This window comes from Pinus tabuliformis, chromosome 7 (genome assembly GCF_031772625.1).
Source record: "Pinus tabuliformis cultivar Carrire ecotype Pingquan chromosome 7, CPIR1, whole genome shotgun sequence".
NCBI classification, from domain to species: Eukaryota; Viridiplantae; Streptophyta; class Pinopsida; order Pinales; family Pinaceae; genus Pinus; species Pinus tabuliformis.
The window spans coordinates 1553857436-1553882448 of record NC_142293.1 but is presented as its reverse complement, the minus strand read 5'-3'; the positions used below and the strand labels follow the sequence as shown (position 1 = coordinate 1553882448).

The window sequence follows — 25013 nt, the reverse complement described above, 5'->3', positions numbered from 1 at the left end:
ATCTGCTGCAGCTAGATACAGGTTAAAATCTCTTTGATAGTCTGGGGCGTACATTAATGATGCTTTTACTAGACAATCTTTCAGAGCATCAAAAGAAGCTTGCGCTACTTGGTCCCAGACAAAAGGTACATCCTTTTTCAATAAACGAGTATAACCTTTAGCAAGTTCTGCGTAATTTGGAATGAACCTCCTCAGAAAGTTTGCTTTCCCTTGGAGTTTCTGAATCTGAAGCAAATTTGAAGGTGGAGGCAAATTAATGATTGCCTGAACCTTGCAGGGGTCGAGACGAATCCCATCTTTAGAGACTACAAAGCCAAGTAAACGACCAGAACCGACGCAAAACACACATTTGTGCGGATTGAGTCTTATCTTGTAGTGTCGGCAACGTAGAAATATCGCTCTTAAATGCTGCGGATGATCAGTCCGCTTTCGCGAATGAGCCGGAAGATCGTCGAGATAAGGTTGAACAATGTTCTTGATGTCATGGAAGGCATAATTCATCGCCCTCTGAAACGTCGCCCCTGCGTTCTTTAAACCAAAGGGTAATTTTCGATAAGCGAATGTGCCCCACGGACAAATAAATGCAGTCTTTGACTGGTCCTTTGGGCGGATATTTATTTGATTATACCCGGAAAATCCATCCATAAATGAAAAGATTTCACATCCGGCGCATTCATCAATTATCTCGTCGATGAAGGGTGTAGGGTAGTTGTCCTTTGGACAAGCTTGGTTTACATCCCTATAATCAACACACACTCTTATCGTCCCTTGTTTTTTCATAACAGGGACAATATTCGATACCCAATCGGTTAGAGGAACCGGGTAGATGAATCTAGCATGGAGGAGTTTTTCAACTTCCGTCTTAATGGCAGCGGCTTTCTTCGGGTGCACCTGCCGAAGCCGTTGCCTTACTGGTTTGACATCAAGATACATTTTAATTTCATGTTCAACGATACTCGAGTCGATGCCTGGCATTTCATCATATGACCATGCAAAGACATCTCTAAATTCGCGAAAAAGAGCGTTATATATTTCCAGTTCTGAAGGGGAACAACCTTTGCCGACATAAATATTCTCTACAACATCTGTTTTAGTCGAGATATTTATGGCTATAGTCTCTTCAATATTGGATAGGTTTCGCTCGGAATCCACCGTATTTACAGTATTCGTTAGGAATTCAAATACTGAAGGGTGATAAAGGTCACTTTGAGTATCTTCTTCATATTCCGGAAGAAGGGAACGATGGTGGTGATCATTCCATGGTGCCCCCTCAATCATCATTGATTGTAAGACTCCTTCGTCAGTCCCATGTACTTTAGACCAAGGATCTAATGGGGTTCCATATTCTCTAGATCTATCTACCCAAACGCTTGACGAGCGTTGATTTGGGCTCGCCTCCCATGCTTGAAACATTGATTGCTACAATATTTCCAAAGGGCTTGGGGGCAAAACCATTGAATGATCCATGTTGACCTTCGTGGAAGATATCATGTTGCAGGTTGCTACAAACGGTACATTTCCTATATAAATAGGAGGTGGTAGCGCGAAAGTTCCCATCAATGTGGGGTCTTTCAATAATCCTACTCCGATATCTTGAATTGAATGGTTACTCTCATGGATCATGGGAATGCTTCCTGTAACTTGTGAACCATTAGGGAGGAAATTCTGTTGGTCGACGATCGTAATCCCTCCTTCAAACGGGAATGCGATCTTCCTAAAATAAGTCGACACGACAGCCGCCATGGCATAAATCCATGGTCTACCCAGTAGGATGTTATAGTCAAGATTTCCATCAATGACTTCTACATCAATTTCTACTGTCTTTCCTCCTAGTTCAACTTTTAAGTTATTAAGGATACCGTAAGGGGTATAAGTCCTTCCGTCGAAAGCTTTTAATGTTGTCGATGATCGAGACAAGGTTGGAGATCCTAAAGTTTTCCAGCAGCTCATCGACATAATACATGTCGATGCCCCCTCGTCAATTATCGTTCTGTGAACAGTTTTGTTGAGGGCTTTCACTTGAATAAGGAAAGCTAATTGAGCTGGTAACTGAGGATCATATCCCTTGTGATCAAAGGATACCAGATTTGAATCCTTAGGATCTACTCCACCAATTGCTGATAGCAATACCTGCCTTTGGGTTGGACAATTTTGCAGCACTTCAAGGGTCGACATAGCGGATGGCGATTGGGCCAAATCTTCCACTATATTATAATGTTGCGCCGCTCTGGCGCGAGGATTAAATGTCGACTTATGTACTACACCTTTTGGCGGTTTTATTGTTAATTCAGGGATGGTGGGTGTAACTTCTGTCGAAGTTGTTGTCGAACTACTCGGTTGATCTTTACCCTTTTCGTTCGATACCTGAGGATTCCCATAATCTTTGTTCCTTGTCGAAATCAAAGCATCATTCTGCTGTTTCGAAACCGACAACATTAGGACTTGCGACGGGGAAGCATTTCCACTATCAACCAGATTTTGACCTGGGTTGGGAAATGGATCAGTTAACACAGCTGAGGTTTGGGAACTTTTAAAGAACCTCTTTAACTCAGCTTTGAATGGGCAATTCTTTGTGTTATGATCCTTATCATCACATATTAGACATGGATAATTTTGTTTCCCTTTGCCAGGAGGGTTTGAAGAATCTTTTCCAGGGGATGACTCACCCTGTTTCTTCTTCTTCCCTTTGTTTTGTTTCTTCTTGCTCCCTGGTTGATTGGTTTCTTTGCCCTTATCTTCCGATACGGCATTTACTTCCGAAGCAATAATTTCTTCTTTTGCATTTTGATCCGAATTCTTGCGGGCTTTCTTTGATGAAGCCTTTATCGATTTCGCATTTGTTGTGCCAATCACGCCATCACCGGCATGAGAGTCACTATTTGATTTAGGAGGGGGAGGAATTGAAAACTCTGGTCTAGGGGCGTCAGGTATTTTGTCATAGAGTGTGCCGGACTGAGTGTAAACTAAGTCCAAATATTATGCACGAGCAATCACTTGCTCCTCTGTTACGACTCCCCCCTTGGCCACATCTTCCGTAATAGCCGAAAGTAACGACTTTATAAACCATTCAGCTAACAGCTGATCGGGAACATATGTTTTCACCATCCTACGACGACGACGCCACTCATGTATATGATCAGATATATGGGTAGCAGTTGTCTGTTTGAAGTTGGTTAATATTTCTGTTCCCGTTTCATACCTTATCGGTAATTGAAAGTGGGTTAGGAAAGTCGTGGCTAGGGAACTAAAATTGTCGAAAGAGGCTCTTGGCAATTCAATATACCATTTAGCCGCTGGACCTGTCAATGTCCTCTGAAAAAGGCGAAGTCTTATCGAATCGTCGTTAAGGGTGTTCGACGAACACCACAGATGAAAAGTCATCACGTGATTCGACGGGTCTTCACCTGGATTTCCATTGAATTTAGGAATGTCAGATGGAAGTTTATGAGGAATCGCTGGCCACCAAGGGGCATAAGCAATCGGATCGTTTGTTAAACGGTGTAAATCGGGTAACTCTAAAGTTGCCACGAATGGTAACTGTTGATTCAGGTTAGGCGAAGCGTAACCAGGGTACGATGGAATCGCTTGAGCAGTGGGTCTTTGCATACCAGCATAATGTAATTGATGTTGGTATGATTGATACGGTTGGTGGACTTGACCACTGTAAAGTGGTTGGTTTTGACCGTTTTGGATATACGGTTGTCCACTGTTCGCAAAGATCTGCTGCTCAGAACCTTGGTACACTTGCTGGAACTGCGCTTGTTGGTATTGTACAAGCCATGGTTGTGACGCCACGTTCTGTTGTGCCATGCTAACCATTGGACCAAGGTGTGGGGTAATTGTACCCGTTTGTACTTGTGTCATCCCACCAGTTGGCGATTGTGGTTGTGACCCATGGTCAAGTGACTGTTGCATTACAACCTGAGAAATCTGAGGTTGACATGTAACAGGTATCGCTTGAACTTGAGACACAGTTACAATAGCCGGTGTGGTTGGGATATTCGTCACAGGTACACACTGTTGCATAGAATATACAATCCTTGGTTGTTGAGGTAGCATAGGTACCCAACTACTTGATGCAATTCCAGTATAACCTGAATACTGTTGAGAACTGCCATATGGATATCCTCCCGGAGGAGGTAATGAAAAGGCATACCCCCCCATATGGTAGCAATCCGGAACTCAGAGGGATTGTTAGTCCTTGAGGACTAGATGGCCCAAATTGACCTCCATGAGGATCAATCTGTCTAGTTTCAACATAAGAATTACCGGGTATTACTCTGGATGAACAAACTGGAACAGACCATACCGTCGACATAGTCCCTTGGTGGACTCCTTCTAGCTGTTGAGAGCTAGTTGGGACAGCTGGTATGCCGGCAAACATCGTTGGAGTGACGGCAGGGGCTTCTGCTGTCGCTGTGTCATTTGACACAGTCCTAGATGATGACGGTTGTTCAGACATTTTAAGTCTATCCAATAGATTGCCTAGCGATTCTACAGGAACTTCCACTTGTGGTGGATTAACTTCTGATGAAGGAAATAGAGTGACCCCGACTCCAAAATGAGTTGGAGTACTTGCTTGCGGATCCTCTGCAATTTCCTCTATCGCAATCAAACCCGGTGGAAGAGGAAGACCGTCATGTCCGTAAAATATTTCTGGTGCCGAAGAAGTGGTTGCTTCGACAGCGACAGTTGTTTGAGGAGCAAAACTCTCTGGACCGGTTACGGATGGAACTGGTTCAGTTACACAAGTGTTTGCCCCCAGACTAGGATCAGTATTACTGTCCTTCTGTGGCTGTTGAACTTCTTCTATAGAGGCAGGGTTTCCAGAAATGTTAGGAGTAACTGGAACCTCGGATGTAGTAGGAACAATTGTTCTAACTTTCAAAGGAGATTTCGAACCGGTTAAACGAGTTCGCTTTGCCCGTACTGTTTTCGATTCCGGTGACAAAGACGGTTGACTCGCAAGCCTCCACGCACGACGGATTTTCAATTGACTTTCTTCCACGATTGCGGATTACTCGATCAACTAAAATATTAAAAGGGGAAATTTGTGTTTCCGAATTGAATGAATTTTATTAGACGCTTTTAGACACAACTTGCTTTTTCACTTTTTAAGAGTCGAGAAAAAGCTAAAGATGACTCTAGTCTCCTTCGATGTATTAACGAGCCCGAAGTGACAAATGCTCGGTTGGACTTTTTCAGTTATAGAGTTTGAAAAAGGCCAAAAGAAACTGCTCTGGAGATCTAGGCAGAGGGTGTGCCAAACCTTTCGCAAAACCACAGAATACGTTTTACGGTACGAGTGGTCGATCTTCGTGAATGCTGTGTTCACTGCATTGCGATCAGTAGGGCGGCCGACACGGTTTCCTATGGATAAAGGCTTTGATCCTATAGGGGTCTCCCAATATATACGCGACGGTACGTGGGAGCACAAGTCCGTATTAGTGCCACCGACTCTCAGGAGGAATCACCCACCTTCGTCGAGATCGACAGTCACTATGTTTAACGACGCCGGAACACGTCTCTAGCTTAGACCTCTAGATGTTTGCGTTATGTTTCAAAGCGTTGTTAGGTTCATTCAATATATTTTAAGTTGATCTTTTTAAAGTTTGCCTTTCAAGGTTCACCTCGAGATGTATTGATACAAATTCCTAAATGCAGTCTAAGATGAGAAGCAAGCTTTTCAAATCTTTTCGACTTATGAAAATCTTAACTACTGAGGGAAAAGAGAGATGAAATCCTTTTCACACAGATCAAAGAGCACTCGCTAATGCACTTTTTCCCTAAATCAACATACAAACTTAATGCAAAATGCAAAGATGCAAGTATTTCTTTTCTCTTCCTTAATGTTTGATGAAATACAAAAAGAAAGCTGTTGTATAATTTTGAATTCAATTTCAAGCGAAAGCAAACAAGTTTGTCCAAAATCAAAAGACACCTTACGATTCACTTGTTTCGACACTTAGAAATATATCAATTCAAACCATATAACGAAAGCGACAAACTCAATCAGCTATGAACAGCAAATAAACTAACTCTTAAGATCAGAACGATACTTAATCACAGGTCTAGATCTAAGAGGTCAATGCAAGACTGGTTCACTTTCGTTATGGGAAACTGTAAATGACACAAGAAATACAAAAGAACAAATACAGTTTCTTTATACAACTGAGGCGGAATAATGACAAAGGAAGATGATTTCAGATAGGCCCACTGACTGGCAACAAACAGCAAAAACAATAGTGAAAACAAGGCAAGACAAAGCAGGAAACCTCAGTAACTCAAGCCAAGACTGGTCCAGCGCAGGTGTAACACTGCCTGTTTGACCTTCAGCGCAGGTAGCCCCTTCGGGAACTGCGCTGAAATGCAGACTGCCTTTGTACAGCCTGCAATGAAGAACGAGACTTTCGTCCGTCTTGGTTTCCGGGTCACAGATTGCTCAAAAATTCACAGTTTTTGCTCAAATCAGAAGCTATCAGTCAAGGACACACTAAGGGATGTAAAGGAGGATGAAAAGCTATCACTAAGAGCTTATTAGAGTCCTTGTGGATCAGCTCTTCAAATCATAAACTTGCCCAGAAACTGAGCTAGAGTAGCTGCCCTCTACTTTGTGTTTGATGGATTCAAACACAGTTCGATTCGGTACTCCCTTTGTTTATCAAATGAATAGCAAGAAACACAACAAACCAACAAGATACGCTCCCCAGCGGAGTCGCCAATTTGTTGGGGGGAAAAGTATCTAATGCAGAATGCCTCTATCCCACTCTGAAGGTGATAGTACTTCAGCAACAACTGAATGCAAAGCTATTCAAAGTTTCTTCTTTATGAGATGAGAGAGGGAAGAAAAGGATGATCTACTAACCGTTATCTTGCGCTAATAGTCGATCCAGTCTTCACTCTTTGCTGCTTGCTCCTAGCTCCTTGCCCTTTCACCGGCCCAGCTACACACAGATCCTGTAAAAGCACAAGAAGAGGAAACTACAAGAAGCATACATCCATAATCGATTATAGGATTAGCATAAATCAAATATACAAGCATCTATTCATCATAAAGACACATGCATATAGAAGAACCTCAAATACTTTATTGATAATAGAAGTAAAGTTCTGAGAGAGTTACAACCACAATGGGCCCAATCCAGCAACACCTCCCAGCTGAAAGAAATCTCCTCTTCACCTCCTTCAAGCAAAACACCCAATAGCTCTATACACAAACCAACAGCACTTCCTTACTTGCACAAAATTCCAGCCCTCCTAGACCTCATGAGAGAGCTCTATATATAGGAGATTTGGAGAAAGGATGAGTCAGCTTGAGGCTGGCATAAAGCTGACTAGTGTCCTCTCCCACTTTAGTTAATCTTCAGTTCTTGAGTCCACTTGGAGAATCTTGCTTCCACTTGGAGATCAAGACCTTCCTACTCATCATAGGGCGAATTCCTTGAACCAAGTGTCAGTTTGGAAGCTTCCTGGGCAGTTGACACCTTGCAGAATGACTGTGCCACTTGGCCAATCTCGCCCAGCGCAGGTAGCCTTCATTAGTTTTGACCTTCAGCGCAGGTACAAGGAGGAGCAGTTGACATTCAGCGCAGATGCTCAGTGGAGCAGCTGACATGATCCAGAAATAGCCTGTTTTTGAGTGTTTTCAGGTGGAGAACTGATTTTCAGTGCTGTGGTTTGCAGACCTTGTTCCTCTAAGGGTAAGAACAACATGTTTAGGGACTTTGGATCCCTCAGATTATCGACATTTCATGCTCCATGCTGTTAGGCACAAAAATGTCTATAACACTTGCCCAAATCTATTAATATACGAAAACATAACAAATCTTCCAACAATAAAAGGTTTGGTTCATAGTACTATGGATATATGGGCCAATAATGAACTTAAATTGAGAAGTAAAGAAATTTAGAAATAAATTATTTTTCCTACGCTCGCATGACCACTTCAAGAAGCAGATGTATGCAAAACCGACCCGAGAGAACAAAAAAAGGTTAGCAGGCCGAAGACAATATTGATATTTGGTTGAATTCAAATAAAGAATCCTCTAGGTACATAGATTGATATTACCTGCAATAATGAATTTGAGAACTAAAAATCCTGCATGAGAAAATGGGGAATATAAATTACACGAAAAGCAAAAAAAACTCTTAGAAATGCACATATTACCTAGTGAAGATGGGTCCTTAATTGAAGTCTTTGTCCTTCCTAGAATATTGCAACAAGTCATCAGTGGTTGTGGATGGTAGTCCTACAATATTAGGTGTAGCTAAAATATACTCAAGAGCACTTTGAATAGTGAAATCCAGAGTACATGTATGCACCCCAAGTAATGACTCTCTCCATGATAAATCCCCAAATCTGTAAATGTAACCATGTTTAGAACAACCAAATTATGCAGGAGAGTAAAAAGTAAGAATGATAATCTGGCATCATTATAAAATCTCTATTAGGGTCGTATTCAGTGAGATAACGAAGACGAGGGTTTGACTTAAACATGCCTGAAAACTCTTGCCGAAAAAAGAATTATCCGTGGCAATAAAACTGGGTGCGATTTCAATGATTTGGAAATAAAGGAAAAACAAACAAAACAAAGTTCATGAGAAATTCATATAAAATATCTAGGTAAAGCACAAATGCATTATAAGTTTTTCCTTACTAGTTGCAGGCAAGGGTGAAGATGTGTTGAAGAGGTAACCTCAGAGATTAGGGCTAAAAACCCAACGACTAATTTCTCCCTCGTGTCCATGACAACGTTGTTACAGTGTGACATAGAGGATGACAAAGATGTTCGAGGCACCAAAATCTGAGGCCTGCATGATAGGGTAAGAAGCATAGTTCATCCCAATCCCGCAACTGTTCGAATGCCTCTCTATTCATTATGCATTGCTCAGAGTATACGTCATCGCACAACTGACAAGACGAAACTTGGACTGAGTGATTTAGGGTTTGAGCATGTGCATGGAAAGCCATAGGATCATCTCGATCCATCCTGGCCATCCACAGAAACCAAGAAACCCAAGTTTGAGCATTCATGTGATGCGCACATGGCGTTTTGTGCTATGGCTGAGGGCGATTGGCCATTAGTTTTCGAGTCATAAAATTTTCTACGCCTTTTGAAAATTTGTGCAGTGGAGCATTTAATACATGTAACATGGGGGATCATAACCTAGGGATGCATTTTAACCAAATATATTTCTAGGTATCGACTTTATTAAGCTTATACTATTAGAAAAACAACTAGTCCATGAGAACCTTGGAAGACATGTGCCCAATAGTTATATGACCCAAACACTATAATACCCAAAGAAAATTTAGTCTAATAAATTAATAAAAGGTAGGTCGACTTTATAAAAAACAAGGGTAGAAAATAGAGGAAAAATTACATCATTTCCATGAGTATTAAGCTCATTGAACAAATTATATCCTAACTAAAATCTCATATTAAATCCTCTTGTTGCCATGGCGGTCAATTATTTTAGGGGTAAGGCATAGGTTCTATGTGAGTGCCCAAGAAAGATAGATAGGAAGGGGAGTTACAACATAAGTTATGTCTAATATGAAGTAAGGAATGTAGTATCTTTATATATATATATATATATATATATATATATATATATATATATATATATATATATATATATATCTCAAAGAGGAGATGGCTATTATTTCAACAACTAGATAATCGAAGACAATATTTCTTAGTGTGAATACAAAGAAAAAAAATTACAAGAATGAAGAGGTATTTGACAAAATTCCACATGTGGCTAGCCCCACATGTGTGAGTAATGTTGGATTATCTCACATCCACTACTACCATGATGATCAATAAGGTAGGTCAACTTCAAAGAGGCATAACTTTCACATATGAGTTTTGATTGAGGAAATTTTCAAACCTTGGAATTTAAAATATTTGTCTATAATTCTTTTATAGATATTTTTGTAGAGTAACTATAGAGAAACTAAGAGACTTAGAACAAGTTATTATTCTAGCCAAGATCTAACTACCACTAAAACTTATGTACAAAATAAAAATACAAGTCCATATTTTTAACTAGATTATGATGTAACTACATACATCTTTTTAACCTAAAATATTAGAGCATCTAGATTGCATTGTGTTCTAGAACTAGAGTCGAGGTACCATCAACTAGAACACCATGGCAGCTCTTTGATTCAATACGAAAGGTAAGCCATGCATGCATACCAAAATAGTGAAATGTCACAAGTAATCGCCAGACAATATTCCTATATACATTCACATTAGTGTTGTCATATTTTGAACTTAAAGAATATATATATATATATATATATATATATATATATATATATATATATATATTATTTTTTCAGAAAATGCTGACAGTTTCAGTGTCAACATGTTAGTTGTAATAAACATATAAATCATCGATAATAGATCTATCAACGCTTTAATGTCTTATAATGCTTTTTGAAAAAATTTGCTAGCAAAGAGCTTATCAACATTTTCGATAAAATTAGTGATTTAAAACTCTGTTTTCTGTACAACATAGTAATTTTGGGCACACCTTCCAGACAAATGAGAATGAATTTTATGAAAAAAGAAACAATTCTTTTGTCCAAAATGCACCCATTTATAGAAACCTCTCTATGTTTTCTAACAAGTGTTACGGATTGAAATTTTTGAAGGGATATTTGAAAGGTTGTTTTTCAGAAAATTTCAATCCTATTTTAGTAATTGTTTTCAAGATCATATCTTGGACAAATTTGAATGAATTTTATGAAACCAAAATATTTTCTTGTCCAAAACAGACTTATTTATAAAATAATCTCTCAGTTTTCTAACATCTACCACGATTTGGGATTTTTGAAGGAATCAATGGACCCAATTTTTCAGGATTTCGTGAGGAAAAAGTTCATGGAAAATTGTTGACTTGGATGCCACCTCACCAATTCGACTTGCTAATCCTTATCTTTGGCCATGACCAGCAACAACATGACATTTAAATGAAGATAGAATTAGGAAGTTTTCGATATGCATGTAATGTTCCAAATTTAAACAAACAATGATATATAAAGCAAAAATGATTCTCAACATAGAAAATTTTAACAAACTACACATGCTCATAAAAACTCTAGAAGTAGAACGAGCTGAGCCATTTTATTAATCAATCGAGCAGTACAATAGAATGGATGAATGCAACTGGGCTTGCCTCAATGGCAAGCATGACAGAATCCAGGTTATAAGATAATGATATCATGTAATGGAAAATGTCTTTTCCTCTAATGCTTTGCGCTTCTGAGAAAACTACATTATTTGTTGGAAAGAACTGCAACAAACTCCACTTTCACTACTTGGAAAATGCTACAAATTCAGCCACAAGATCATTGTCCAAAACCCAGAGAAACCCATAAACTATTTGCCCCGATTTTGACCTCCCAAAATCAACCCCCAAAGAAATTGTGCTATCCTTAGCAATTATGCAGTGTCTCCCGCAAAGATACGGCTGGAAACCCCACTTCAAGTGCTCAGAAAATCCTGAAACTTTATATTTGGGATCCTTGTCAAAAACTGAGCAAACACAAAAATAGTTTGGCTTTATTTTGACCTAGAAAATTCGACCTCTTCTATGTCCCATGCCCTTCAAACAGCTCCAGAAATACGACCTACAAGGAATGACCACAAATTCCTCCTCCAAGCTCTCAAATGGAAGAAAACGCCACTCCAAATATCTCCTCTAACCTCCATGGCAAATCTCATCCTCAAGGACTGATACTCTACCCACCAAATGAGCTCCTACACAGTGCCTCTATACTTGATCTGGATTTAAACAGGAACGCAACAAATTATAGAGATAACCATAAAAACAATGATGCAACGTAAATAATACTTCATTTGATTAATGTAAAATACTGAAATATGCTTACAAACAGAATTGGAAATAAACGAGCTAGGACAATGGTAGCTTATCTCTGAGAAGAGATATGGTGGCTACATGCCTCTGAACTGTCTTACAATGAGGCTCGAAGGCCTATTTATTATTGAGAAACAATGGAAAACCCTTCACATCCTGAAACCTAACCCTAGAAGATGAAACGCCAAATTGTGGGCCTTGTTTGGGTAAATTGGTACATCAATTTCCTGGGGTCATAACTTTGACATACGATCTCCGTTTGACGCGTACAATAGCTCGTTAGAAAGATCTATCTGAGCACTAAAAATTTGGGAAGGGAAACATGGTTCCATGGAGCCATACCCATGTTGCCCCCAGTTTTCCCAAAAAAATGTCGTTTAGGGCCTCAAAACGGCTCCAGAAGTTTAGGACCCGAAAAACTGCTAAAAATAATAAATTGTGCTATAATTAAGGAAACTGAAAAACTGAAGGGATAGTTGTGGGGGTCCAAATGGGATAGGTGGGCGGCCACCAACATCCACCTGGATCAATACTAGCCCAGGTATTGTGAAAGTCACCCTGCCAAGCCAGAAGTTCAATTAGCTCCCAAACTCTCCCAGGTGCTGAAAATCCTCCCCAACCTCGTCTCCGGAAAATCTCACATCAAATCTCCAATGCTAAGCACCACCAATGAACTCGACCTCCTCTCCACTATGTCCCCCATTAATACACACAACGTGGAAGGGAATTCTACTATTGGGAATCATAATCTGATCCTCCTCCTAAAGAAATGAGGAAAACCTTCCTAGGGTGGCACTCAAAGTTCCCCGAAGAAAGGGTGAGCTATTTACGTGAAGAAATCGTGCTAAACAGCTAGTGACTTGGCTAAGCATCTTGAGCAACCAAAGAGGAATCGATATAATCCAATAAGATGAATGAAATGATGAGAGCTACCTTCATTATATAGATTTAGTGGATCACTTTTTCCCTCCTTTTTCCCTCCTTTGTGGGCTCATCACTAAGCCATCAATTTTCCCTCTCATGTAATTCAATCTATTGGCTTAGAAAGTGCTTATTTTCCTTTTTTGAACAAAACCAAAATAACTCACTTCTAACTCCTAAGTCTCCTAATAAAATCAAATGGGCACCATCCCCTCCAAAATTGGCCCCAAAATGTAGAAATAAATCATGTTCCAAAAAAATTTAGGAAGGGACATTACAATGCATGTATTTGATATGGTACATTATTATTTTTAGGTTTTCTAATTAATTTTGCTAGAAACTTGTTGTTAGTTTGCGATATTTCCTATAAAGACAGTTTATGAAGAATGAAGAAGGATAGGATTTTATTGAAAAAAACATTAGCATTCTGTTATATTTGTGCAGATCTTAAATATGTTGCAGTTTGATGAGAATTTGCAGAAAATTCATGTGTTGTAGTTTCGTGTCTGTTCTTTCTCTATTATAAAAATTCTTCTTCATTTTTGGAAAATTTTAGTATCTGAGATTGAGATTCATTAATGATCCTTTCTTGTATTTCTCAGTCATTACTACTTGTTTTTCATATCCACTATCTTTCTTTTTTCTTTTCAGTCTTCTTCTGTTAAATTTCTGAAATTGTCAAAGGAGTTATTGCTACCCTATTTCTTGTGTCCTTCTCTTTACATTTGTAGCATCATTTGATAAAACTGGACTCCATGCCATATGGTGTGTTTTATATACATCTCAACAAATTTTTCATCCTACAAAATAAATCTCGCCACAAAACTCAATTGCAAAACCTACTACTACGTTGAGTTTTAGGGAGATCCCTCTCTAGGTTGAAGGGCAATATTTCAACCTAAAAGAGGTTCGAGGTTACCTTGGAGGTTTTCCCGTAGCTGATTTTCCTCTAAGTGATAACATTTTGGCATCGTTGCACGGGATGAAAAATTAGATGTCAAATCATCCTTGGGAGAGTGACAAAGATTGGATCTTCTCTTTGACGGTGAATAGAGGACAAACACAGAAAGGTTGTGCATCATTCACCTAGCAACTCCATTGTCAACTGAATCTAGAGCTCAAAACCTTCATGACGACTCCACTGGCTGAAGACTGAGTTCTCTGAAGAGCTTTTTGGCTACTCCATTATCTTGAGATGGATTCCCTTTCTGCAAGGTATGCTCCTATGAATTGTGTTCATATTCCTGGTTTTCTGAATCATATTCCATGTTTTTTTACATAACGGAACAATTTAGAAAAACCTCTCCCCGTTTTCTAACAGGTGTTACGGTTTGAAATATTCAAAGGGATATCTAAAAGGTTGTTCTCATTTTCTAATAGGTGTTATGGTTTGAAATATTCAAAGCGAAATCTAAAAGGTTGTTCTTTAGAATTTTAAAATCATATTCCAGACAAATGAGGATTAATATGAAGAAATCGAAGGAGATTTTTGTCCACAACAGACCTATTTAGAAAAACCTCTGTCATTTTTCTAACATCTATCACAGTTTTCCGTTTTCGAAGGGATCATTGGACCCTATGTCTTAGGGTTTCGTGAGGAAAAATATCTTGGACAGTTATTGACTTGGATTCCACCTCACCAAATATGACTTGTTAATCCTCATCTCCAGCCATGAATACAGCAACAACATGATCTTTAGATGCAGATAGGATTAGGAAGTTTTGTATATGCATGTATTTGATAAAATATGTTATTATTTTTAGATTTTGTAATTAAGTTTTGCTAGAAACTTGTTTTTAGTCTGCAATCTTTCATATAAAGGTAGTTTCTGAAGAATGAAGAAGGGTTGGCTTTTATTGTAAAAAAAATTAGCATTCTAATGATCTTAGATATATTACGGTTTCATGAGCATTTACAGAAAATTCATGTGTTGTATTTCCCTATTAGGTTGTTTCTCTATTATGAAAAATATTCTTCATGTCTAGAAAATATTAGTATCTGAGATTGGGATTCACTAATTCTCTGTTCTCATATTTCTCAGTCATTAGTACTTGTTGTTCCTATCAGATATCATTTTATTTTCTTATCAGTCTTCTTCTCCTAAATTTCTTAAATTGTCAAAGGAATTATTGCTACCCTACTTTTTGTGTCCCTCTCATTAGATTTGTAGCATCATTTGATAAAATGAGACTCCATGTCCAATGGTGTGTTTTATATACAACTCAACCAAATTTTAATCCTACAAGCTAAATCTTGCAACAAAACTCAACTGCAAAACTACTACTACAGTGACCTAGAGTATTTGAGTTTTAGAGAGAGATCTCTCTCCACGGTAAAGGGCCAACTTTCAACCTAAAAGAGGTTCAAGGTTACCTTGGAGGTTTTCCCATAGCCACAGGTTTCGTCTAGGTGATAATAGGGCACATAACTTCATCAACTAAAAAAATTTGATGGAAGAAAAAAGAAGAGTTATAAACAAATCTTCCAACATAGTTAGTAGAAAGATATGCTATTTATGAAAATCAAATGAAGAAGTTAAATAACAACAGTTTATAGAGTGTAGGCTTTCATTTATGTTGCATTATACAAATATCCACCATCAAAGGTTTTGTAGAGACCTCAATAGAGCAACTGAGAGCATGATAGAATTTTGAGTAGTTCCAACAACCCCTTGTTCATATCTCCATGCATCAATATTTCTAATTGAAAATATGTTCTGTATGGTGAAATCATATTTGTAAGGGACGATCTACAATGCAAAAACGACCAAGCATAGGAATCAAAAACCTAAAGAGAGCAGTGCTTAACAACCTATAGACTATAATCTTTGTGGAGGAAAAAAACATGCTCAAATAACTACTATGAAGAAGGCAAGTGTCATAGTAATTTCCAACCATGAACTTGTATACGAACAAAGCCACGTCTAGTAGTAACCACACCACTACCCTCAAGCCACCATTGCAAATAAGGCTTGGGAGGAAAAAAAATCTAAATAGGAAAAACAAATTGTGCAGTAGATTGACGAAAATAGTCAAATGTTAAAGGAACTTAGAAAAAACCATCATGCATGCAAACAACAACAAAGTTTGTAAAAACTCACTCAAACCATTACTCCCAAGAAGCCATGTGTAAGAGGAATTCCCAACAACAAATCCATGTACTAGTAAAGTCACCTCCATTAATAATTGCACCACCACCCTTAAATCACTACTACAAAGATGGTACAAGAAAAAAATATTATAAACTAGTTGGATATATTGCTATGTAGGCAAACAAAAGTTGAAAATGACAAAAGTGGTGAACAATAAGACTCATGATTAAATCCCCCCACATGTAGTAATGAATTGAGTGCCCTTAACTAATACACCACCACCCAACCCAATCAATATCAATCAACCTCTCCATAATTTACTAGGTCCAGACCCCAATGTACCATACCCCAACCCACTCAAATTTCCATAATCAATAACACCTTTACAGTGCCAATTAAAGGGAATATATATATATATATATGTCAAACTTTAGCCAAAGACAAAAATCAACATTATGTTGGTGCAAATTAATACTAATTACTCTATAAGTTTTTTAAGAATATTTAAAATTAAAATATATATATATATATATATATAAAAGAGGAAAATTTGACTTTTATATACTTTTAATTGTATATTGTCTTTGTTGTTTGTATTGTTACTTATTTTTCATTCTTGAAAACCTAAATAGTTTTGAAGGCATGTTAAACTCATAAAATCTGAGATTATGTGTATTACATAACTTAAACTTATATTTTCAATACTTTTTAACCAAATTTTAACTAACATTAGGTTGAAGAAAAAAACTGAAAATATAAATATAAATATTAAAGACTTTAACTATGTTCATGTGAATCAAGATAATACATAACTTAAACTTATATTTTCAATATGTTATTACCAAATTTTAAATAACATTAACTTTAAAAAAAACTGAAAATATAAATATAAAATACTTTAACTATGTTTATATGGATCAAGATAACCCTCTTTTCAATACAATCTCATTAAAAAAATAAAAGAATATAAATAATACATTTTAAAAATGTGCATTCATTTATAAAAATGAAAATTATGTAAGAATATCCAACACATTAGTACATATAATTTAATTACAGGAAAAAAATTTAATTAAAAATAAATAAAAGAAATATATTAAAAAAATAACTTACAATATAAACAAGTTAAGAGACATATCTAACATTTCTCTATCTAAATAAATAAAATGTTTTGGGGTAAAAATGAAAACTCATATTTGAGTTAACAAAGTATCTTAGATATCATTGAAAAAAATCTACCGTGTAGGAAAAATGAGGACTCACATCTTACCGAACCTAACAAATGAAAAAATCTACAGTGTTGGAAAAATAAATACTCACATCTGACCTAACAAAGTATCTTACATATCTTACCGAACCTGACAAATGAAAAAATCTAGAGTGTTGGAAAAATGAATACTCACATCTGACCTGACAAAGAATCTTACATATCATCAATAAATCTACGGTGTTGGAAAAATTAGAACTCACATCTCACCGAACCTGAACTAACAAAGTATCCTACGTATCATCCATAAATCTGCAGTGTTGGAAAAATGACAACTCAGATCTTACGGAACCTGCACTTTAATCAACGCTGCAAATTAATGTATTTTCAGGCCACTGATACGTAATTCGGAGATTCCAACAATTTGGACTTTTGTTTGAGAGCATCATTATGCAACCTCCTCCGGATTCCCGAGTCTTCCCGCCCCGCACAACTTGTCTGCTACCACCAACAAACCTGTCATCTCCATCTATTTAACTGGGTCGGGGCCTTTTGAGAAGGCAAGTAGGCCAAGTTGAAGTGGCAGTGGGATATACCCATGGAGAACCTGCTGCCTGTAAAGCTAATAGAGTCTGTCCTGGTACCACCTAATCGACATTCTCCCAAAACCATCCTCTATCTTTCCAATCTGGACGACCATTTCCTTGTAAGGAGGAGATTTGATGTATTTCTTGTCTACAATAATGGTTCCCGGAATATTTACGCCGCCACAAATCCAGCTAGGGTTATTCAGGATGCACTGTCACAACTTCTGTCTTACTATTACCCACTCGCAGGCCGGGTAAGGAGAACACAAGACGGTCGTAAACTCCAGGTAGACTGCACGGGAGAGGGTGCTCTCTTCGTTGAAGCGGCCACGGAGAGCACACTTCCAATCCTGGGAGAATTCGAGGAGCTGAAATCGTCGTTCGAGCAACTGCTCTTTCAGTTTCCGCTCACCGCAGAAGTCGAGGAAGTTCCCCCTCTCATTTTGCAGGTAAATTGATTTTCATATACTCTTGGATTTCCCTTTGCAATTACTGGGAAGATCTTAATGAAATGGCTGATCACAACGGGTGCTTTTATCTTGAAAAAATAGGTCACGCGCTTCCATTGCGGGGGCTTTGTGGTGGGTGTGAGTTTCAACCATAGTCTGTGTGACGGACGAGGGGCAGTCCAGTTTCTCATGGGACTTGCAGAGATTGCGAGAGGAGAGACGAAGCTTTCCATTGAACCAGTGTGGCAGAGGGAAGTTCTGAAACCCCAGCAGCCGCCCCATCCGGTCCTTTTTCAGCATGATGAGCTCCTTGAAAGTGGATACCTCGTTAACCCTAACACTCCGCTGTCCACTGTGAAATCCGAGGACCTGGTCCTCGCCTCATTTTATCTCAACTCGGATGCTTTGCAAAGGATAAAACAGCCCATCGTAGAGGAGCTGAAGGAGCACTGTACAACGTTTGATGTTTTAGCAGCGTTCGCGTGGCGAGCGAGAACAAGGGTTCTGGGAATTCCTTTTCATCACGTTGTTAGGTTTATCTTCCCAGTCGACGTGAGGAGGGCGCTCAGCCCCCCTCTTGCAGAGGGATACTACGGCAATGGTCAGTACGTGGCATGTACACGCAGCAGTACAGCGGAAGAGGTTGTTAATGGATCCCTTTCGCATGCTGTAAAGTTGATAAAGAAGGCAAAGTTAGCTGTAAATGAGGAGTACCTGAGATCAAGCATAGCGTTCCTTGAAATGAAACGCTCGCGTCAAGAAATCACTTTAACGCCTCCGTGTGTTGAAGATACGTTTCTCACTGACTGGAGGTGGCTGGGATTTAACCAAGTGGACTTTGGATGGGGCGAGCCCCTCATTGCTTGCCCGGGTAATTGGCTCAAAATTTTGTTTTGCCCAATTGCATTTCTGCCTGCCCCGAAAACCAAGAGCGGAGTAACGATGGTCTTCTGCGTGCCACGCCCAGCATTGAAAACCCTTGAATCGGAATTACATGGTCTAATGTGAATCAGTGGTTACAAATCTCTAGTGGTAAATGCACCAGTTCACGTGCTATGGGTATGATATCACTGCACCAACGTTTTGTTTCAATCATGCAGAATAGTTTTATTATTAATCAATCATAGAAAGCAGGGCTTATCAGTTGTTTGTTGTTCAGAAGTAAAACGATCTCAAATAAGGAACCCCTCGTTTTAAGTCTACAATTGTGATTTTGATATTACTTGGTACAAACAAATAGTTTATATTTAATTTTGTTTTTATAAATTTTCATTCGAGATTTTCACATTATTTTTTGAATCTCGATATCGATATAAATAAAGAGTGAGTTTTAATTTTCTTATGTGCATTTTATATATTATCTTAATTAATATATTTTTATTTATATTAATATTAAAAAAATAATAAATATAATTGTGTTACGAGGAGTTTTAAATTAAAAATAAAAATAAAATGAATATATTTGTCTCGAGGACAGAAGTTTTACCATTAAGTAGGGAAAAAATGGATTGGAGTTTTGGATATAAAATTAAGCTATATATGTATATATACATTTTGTTATGTGGCACATATTTTATATTTTTTGTTGGCTCATTTACAGGGCAAGGAATATTGTAATAGTATACTTATTTTATTAACATTATCAACATTATACTTATTTTATTAACATTATCAACATTATAAGGTATACATTCTAATAAGGTATACATTCTAATAGAGTATTAAACTTAAAAAAGTTAGTAACAAAAATAAAGAATATTTGTTTATTGAATTCAATTTATTATATGATAATTTATGGTTATTAATTAAATTAAAAATCATTTATTTTAAAAAAAATTATGTATATTATATTAAAATTTTAAAATAATAATATTAATATATGTGCATCAAAAATGTTGATTTTAATCCATTTTGGAAGGTCATTTTATTATATAAATTGAAATAGTAATAATTTATTTCACATTTTTTATTTAAATTAATTAATAAATATAATCCTTTTTTATATAAATATAATTTATGTTATGATAATAATGAGAGTTATCTTTTGTAGTTGGGTATAATGGTTATTATTTTTCTCAAACTTTTACACTTAAAAATATCAAAAATATGTTTGTATCATTAACAAAGCCTAACTCCAAGGGCATTGAGGAGAATTGACCGGATAACCTCCTAATAGTGAGGTGCATTGACCAATAGGAAATTGATCAATTGAACTAACTCTTAGAACTGTAACCTCTAAATACTTAGTAAATCTAAAATTAAATAAAATCTATATTAATATTTATAATATTTATTTAATAAATTAAATATATATATATATATATATATATATATATATATATATAATTTGATTTTTTTTCTAACTAAATAAATAAATATTAAATATAAGTAGTGTAGGTTCACAACAACATCATTATAATATCCCTCTAGTTAGCTAGAGTAAAAACTCTAGTAAAATGAGCATTGTTGAATCATTAAATATTGTTAATTCTTAACTCTTATATTGAGAATAATTTATAATCTTCTATTTCAATAAATTGTATTTCCAAGTTGGTGTATTTTTCAATGAGTCATAGTTTTAGAAAACCTATGGATAAGTGATATTTTGTCCATAAGGCAAAAGCAAATTGGCCTTGAAAATACTTGAGATATTTATGGATGATTTATTGAGTGATTTTAGAATTTAGAAAAATATGATTTATGGAGTGATTTATAGAATTTAGCACAAAGCTTATTTATGGGATGCTTTTAGGATTTAGAAAATCTATTGCATTTTCTTAATTCTACATATTATAAACATACGAGAAAATATGAGAACTAATGATAGAATATATGTAAAATGGAGCTAAGAGAGAGGAAGGAGGCATTCCAAGGACGCATTAAAAGATAACTAAATATGCTCTTTTAAAATTATTGTGTCTGCATATGTTGCATGAACAAATAAGAATTGAATTTATTTGCTTGAAAAAATTCACATGATAGATTATTTTCTTGAGAAAACCTCAATGTAATTTCATGCATAGAGGAATAAGTGTTTTTTTCATTGAATTCTTAAAATATTTTATGTGCATTGAATTCTTAAAATATTTTCATGGCTAAATAATTGTGTGAATTGCATGAGTTATTAGAAAATAGGGTCCAAATATGTCTTTGTATCTCCCAAACTATGATATATTTGTAAAAACTGAAAGAGAATTTTTTAGATCAACTCGTTCTCGCCAAAAGCCTCTTTCCGATTTGAAAAAATTGTTTTCAGCATCTCGAAAAATGTATCCAAAATTGATGACAAAAATAGGAAATTATTTAATATTTAAATCTGGAAACATGGGTTGCAAAGATTCATTCGAATCTTCCAAACCATGACACTTGTGTAAAACCTGAGAGAGTTTTTTTTAATTAACCGATTCCCACAAAAAATATCTTTTCTTTTTCAAAAATTTGTTTCCAGATGTTTGGAAACCGCGCCCAAATTTGATGGGTAAAACAGGAAAAATAGAGTAAAACAAATTATTTCCATTTGGTTTCTCAGCAAGATAAGAATAGTTTTTATGTGCATATAGAGATAAGCTTTTTGTTGATGTTCTATAAAATAAATAAACTAATTCCATGCACAAACAAATAACTATTAAGTTTGATATTTATTGAAAATAGATAAGTTATTCGCATGCACAAAATAGAACAATTATGTTGATAATTCTTGAAAAGGGAAGTTTGATAGAAGGAGGATGGAGATCACAGGTTGTTGGAAATCTAGAAAGAAAGAAAGATATAGTTATCCTTTATGAAAGATCCATAGTGTGAGGAGGAGAGATGGGGTTAGGGTTACGAGGCGGTTTCCGATCACAAGCTTCAGGTAAAGTAGTATGCCTCCACAGTCAACCCCCTTAATTGTTACACCTCCCTGGGGCTCCTGTAACCATCAACTCAACAGCTTACGGGCCCTGCCAACCCGTTAGACATTTTCCCTTCGACAGTTTCAGTCCCTCTCATCGACATTCCCTGTTCTCTTGCATCGAACCTACAGGTAGCTATCAGCTAGCTGGATTGACAGTTATGGAGGATCTTCTTGATTATTCTACGGACCCTTCGGAGGATGTGCCCATTTGGACACAACCCAAGACCACTACGGAGGGTTTTTTCTCATTTGACCATGAACTCTCTGAGGAAGTAGAAGCCCTCCCCTCCTTTTCTCAGTCCTTTTCCTAGCCTCTTATACCCTCCATCTCACTCCCTGAAGGCGCATCTGCTATCCAAGAGTACATCTCCCAACCCCCCTTGCCGCAATCTTTGGCCTTGGGTGAGCCGTCTCATCGTCTGGGGGAGAAAACCCTAGGGGCGATCTCTGGTCCATATCCCTCTTTGGCCGAATAAACAAACCCCTGAACATCCATCCTTTGACTACTGCATCACAAGCGCCTGCCACATCTGCACCTTTGGCCCCGATGGCTCCACCACTTGGAAATTTTACTAGTATCGGCTCTATCCCTAGCTTTTTCGACTCCATCATGGCGAAGAGCACATCTATGGCTAGGGTTTCTACCTCTCGGGCGACTGAACATCCTATTGGGATTTTTGAACTTTCAGGCAGCGGAGTCAGAGGGGTATCTAAAAGGTATTGGTGCCTTCAATTCCGAAGCAGCGAGACTTTCCTCAAACTATCAGAGGATATATCGCTTATTGAAACGATGGACTCGGCGGAAAGGGTTCTTATGGGATGGGTTCATGGCAGGCACTACAATGTCGAGATTCTATAGAAATGGACGATGGAGGTTTGGGGCCATCATATGACGGAACCCCCTAGGGTTCAAACATTTGTCAAGGGATGGTTTGCGCTGAGGTTCAGCTGCTTGGCCCATACCAACTGGGTTCTCTCTACTATTTGGCACATAGACCAAGCCCCTGTGCTTCTCCGACGATGGACACCAATGTTTGATCTTGAGCTGGAAAGGGTTGATGCTGGACCAATCTGGGTTCGGCTCCCAATGCTACCCTTTCATTTCTGGACGGAAGATGTCTTCAAGCGAATTGGGGATGCTATGGGAACTTACCTCACTTACGACGCCTCCTTCCAGACTACAGGGCGTATGGTATCTGCTAGAATCTTGGTACATTTAGAACTCTCTAATGGTTTACTGGAGCACATAAACATTCAATGGCGGAATGTTACAAGGAGACAGTTATTGGATTATGAAGGAGTCCCCTTCAGATGTAGGCGATTCCATAAAGTGGGGCATCTCTTCAAGGATTTCCCACTTAATGCTAGGAGGCTCAGGAAGACAAATAGAGAGGACTCTCAAGAACCATTGGAGCCAGAGACAGAAGTGCATGAGGAACTGGTAAGGGAGGAACAACCTCGAGTATCTGGGGAACAACCTCAAAAAACAGTATCCTCCTTTGATAAAACATCTTCACAACCTGGCACTAAGGAGTTGGCCTCGGTGCTTGCACAGACCACCCAGAAGAGGCGAGGCAGGGCTCCACATCATCCTCCTCCCCTGCCTCCTGAACGGTCCATGGCGGCCTCCAGAGACTCCAATACATCAGGGAGCAAAACACAGTTGTTGACCGCCTTTCTAAAGAAGCTGCTCTATAGGAGCCAGGCATCTGGATGATCCATGAACAAATTGATGGTGCCCATTATCAATACTATCATCAGCCTTATATGGATATTATTTCTTAGATTGCAGGGCACCTAGTTTTTGTTCAAATTTTGTATATATATTGTACTTCTGGACAGTTATGTCGATAGTATATCATGTTTGTCTACTGTATTTTTTAGACTGTTACCTCCCTGCATGGATCAAAGGTAACATATTTCTTTTTGAACTCTGATACTCTAGATGATGATAGCTATGTCACTGAACAGTTTTTGAATATGCATAAGCATCTACAAAATGTAATTTCTTATATTAATGAAATTACGAATTTTTCCAAGGGAAAAAAATTCTTGAAAAGGAATTGAATTATTTAATTTAAAAGATTACCAATGATATTCTCATGATGCATATGCATTGAATTTTTAATGAGAAACATTGGGCTCTTAAAGAGAATAGGTGTTTATGTGCATATGAATAATATATAGTATATTTGATCTACTAGAAATATTATGTGAGTAACCTTTTTGAGAAAAAGTTCACACAAACCTTTGCATAAAAAACCATTGGTTGTGTTATTTGAGAAGGGTTTGTTATTCACACTATTTCTTGAGGAAATATGACAAATTTGTTTGATGTGTGAAATGATAGGAAAATATTTTGTATTGCATGCCTAATAGCTAGTGAGTTAGCTAACTTTTGGAAAAAGAATAATTAGTGTGTTAAATTCCTTGGAAAATAAATATATATATATATATATATATATATATATATATATGCAAGGAAGTATTTGTTTTTTTAGAACTCTTCAAAAAGAAGAGAAGAGGAAAACATGTCCTTGTATATACTATTGAATTAGATTCTTGGAGAGGAAAATTAATAATAGTGTGCTTTATTGTGTTATGGTTTCTTTACAAGATTGTTTAGAGAAACATATACACTTGCATGCATGGAAAAGTATAGTTTTGGTATTGTATTTCTGGTGAAAAGGAAGGTGCAATCACATAATATTGATTGTGTTAGCCTTCTTTTGGGAAAAATAATATGCATTTGCACACCTAAAGGGATTAGCTGTGTTATTAGTTTTATTTTGGGAGAAGATTATGTATCTTTTGGTAAGAGTGTTAGTATGAACTTTCCTCGAAGGTGTACCAAAAACATCTCACTTAAGTCATTGGTGACAGATGACCCTAACAACAATTTGTGGTTGCTTGTGCTTCAGATCTTTAATAACAAAACTAGAACAACCTAAAAAAACAAAACATATATGA

At 37.3% G+C, this 25013-nt stretch overlaps 1 pseudogene; it reads left to right on the top strand.

The window, feature by feature from the left end:
- The first annotated feature begins 17710 nt into the window (after nucleotides 1-17710).
- LOC149253867 (taxadien-5-alpha-ol O-acetyltransferase pseudogene) lies at nucleotides 17711-19156 on the top strand (annotated as a pseudogene).
- Nucleotides 19157-25013: the final 5857 nt, after the last annotated feature.